Source organism: Strix uralensis, chromosome 3 (assembly GCF_047716275.1).
Source record: "Strix uralensis isolate ZFMK-TIS-50842 chromosome 3, bStrUra1, whole genome shotgun sequence".
NCBI classification, from domain to species: Eukaryota; Metazoa; Chordata; class Aves; order Strigiformes; family Strigidae; genus Strix; species Strix uralensis.
The window spans coordinates 45,140,528-45,143,293 of NC_133974.1; the positions used below are offsets into that span (position 1 = coordinate 45,140,528).

General features: G+C 40.4%; 1 long non-coding RNA gene across 1 annotated transcript; it reads right to left on the minus strand.

Moving 5' to 3' along the window:
* Nucleotides 1-881: 881 nt before the first annotated feature.
* Nucleotides 882-2,056, minus strand: LOC141941765 (uncharacterized). The gene is made up of 2 exons (XR_012628415.1): nucleotides 1,946-2,056; nucleotides 882-1,845 (listed from the first exon to the last, which is right to left on the minus strand). It is a non-coding gene; the product is annotated as an uncharacterized LOC141941765 (long non-coding RNA).
* Between the last annotated feature and the right edge of the window lie 710 nt (nucleotides 2,057-2,766).

Sequence of the window (2,766 nt, forward strand, 5' to 3'; positions counted from 1 at the left end):
CATGGTGACATCATGATTCTCACATGACAGGGCATCTCCCAGAACAACCCCCCAACCACGAGCTGCAGAGTATTCCTGAGTCAGTACTGGACAGTGCTAAGATATTCACTACATAGCATTAAGATACTCATTAATCCAAAATCAGCTATTGCTACCAGGTGCAATGGCTATAGAGGCTTTCTCTAGAAAAGGAGAGACCGGAATTCAAGTCCTTGTTTAATGAATGCATGTGTTTTATTAAAGCCTGGGGTTCTTGAGGAAATGAGTGGGCATGACATTACTGTATTAGCTCTGCAGCAAAATGAAATTCCTGGACACTGACAAGGCTTTGGTGTGCCTAAGGCACCTACCGCACAGCAAGGTGAGGACACAGCTGCTTCTGGACATGCCCAAAACCAGACCTCATGTAGCTTGGCATCATGGACACCTGACAACCTTCAGTATCTCCAGGAACAGGGAAGCATCTGAACAGAGATTCTGGTGGGTTGGGTTTTTTTGGTTTTTTTTTTTGTTTTGTTTTGTTTTTTGTTTCTTGTTTTTTGGGTTTTTGTTGTTGTTGGGGTTTTTTTTAAATTAACATCTCTTGTGCTTCATTTCTCACTTTATAAAAATTTGGAACATAATACATCTTTCCTTTGCAGTGTACAAAAACAAACAAACAAAACCATTACAAAGACGCTGTGACTGGAATGATCAGAGCACATAAAAAAAATATTTGGAAGGGTAGGGAGAATTCTATGCTAACAATGATTTTGGACATTCTATCCTCACCTCTGTCACTCTGACATTCATGACCAGATACATTTAACTCAAATATTCAAAACATTTTACTTATTCCCAGATTGTACATATCCTACACATACCACGATTAGGGAGTTAAGTCGTATGATATTGATATTTTTATTACTGTAAAGTTTATAAACTCAACTGAACAAATACTGACATTCACTTCATGCAGACTTTATGCTAGAAAACCGCATCACTTGAACAATAACCCAAACTGAACACAAAAAGGACAAGACCAAAAGGAACTTACACAAACATTCAAAAGATTGTTGAAAATAACTGTGGGTTTTGGTTTTTTTTTTCTTTATCCTCTATCATTTGTACCCTGTATTTAGCAAAGCCAGTGGTAAAGCCAAAGAGGACAGAGTAAAATCTCTATCCTCAAAAAGCTGAATATCCAGGTATGGTTTTTTTACTTAAGCAAGTATATATTTCTACTCTGACAGACAGCTGTACAGAAAAAAAGATGACATCATCTTTTGTGACTTAAGAAAGCACTCCTGTATTTCATTTCACTCTGTCCTCACAACTAAAATAACCATTCTTCTTTTAGTATGGCTACCATATATCACAGGTGATTGCTTTTCTCAGAATTGAGTATGCTGAATTATATTTGGGACTCCCTTGGTCATTCTGTGGTGCATCTCTACATTTGAGCAGAGAACAAATCTTGCTTTACATTCACAGTAGAAGGTGAAATGGTTGATGCTGATCTTTAGCTCCAGCAGCAGTTCTTCCATTGGTCAAACAGCTTTCAAGGCAGGAGACTCCACAACAGATCCTGTACATGGTACTATTTGTGGCCTCTCTGCCTGGGGATAATATTTCATCATCTTCTCACTGTGTTTTGCTTTACTTTTGTACATACTGTAGTTTCGGCCCCTCAGGAGACACTCCACCGAACCTGTTGCTTAGTAATAGTAACCTTCATGGAAATTAGCTTGAACTTCAAATGAACAAAACATCTTTCATTAGTCACAGGTTTTCAGATAATGAACTCCTCTGAGAAAGTTGATTAGAAAAGCCAGCCTTCCAGAATCAAGTACCACCAATGCTGACCTAAGATGAATTACAAAGGTTAGTAATGCTCTTGAAAGGGCTATTTCTTTATACCCCTTAAATTATGTTCGAGATTCTTTCTACCAATACCCAGGCTCACCTTGACAATAGCACTAATAAAGTGAAGTTTTGTGTAAGTGGAATCAGCCTCTCATACAGAATAAAGCTGGAAATAATTACTGCAGTCATATAGTCTGGCCTCCTGTGTAATATAAATCACATGAATTAATTATTGTCCTAACAAAAGCAACTCTTAAAAAAATCTCCACTATAAAATGCTTTTTGAATTTTTCTTTTTCCTTAAAGACCTGCTTTAGTTGAAAGAACTCCTGTCACATGGTAAGAAAGAGGGGTTAAGGACCAGAGAGGCACCAGAAGAGCTGCAGACTCCCACTGAAGAGGGCAGATAGGGACCTACATCCTCTGCACTGTGAGCAGAGAAAGTCAGTCACCTCTGTGGGCTGTCTCAGGTCTTCCAGACAACAGGAAAGCAGCCGCACAGAGCTGCTCAGCAGAAATGCCTGGCAGGACTGATGCCTTCCTGACAAAATCCTGGCTTCCATCCCCTGCTGCACCTACCTGAAATCCTGCATCTCCACTTCATTTGGAGGAAAGCAGAGACCTAACTGAAAAGAACACATCTTTAAAACATGGTCACCTGGAAAAGGACTAATCTCTCAGCCTGATGGTTAGAACATGCTGAAGAGGCAAAGTGAGGTCTGATTGCCATGTACCTGGGAGCCACAGCATGCTCCCACCATGTACCTGGGAGCCACAGCACAGTGCAAGAAGCAGCAAAAGCTTTGTGGGGCCAGAATGTGGGGCGCAGGAATGAGCGAGATGCTCATGCCTAGAGATCAGGACACTTGAAGCCTCAGTTCCCACCTGCATTCACGGGATTGCTAATGCATTTCACATCAA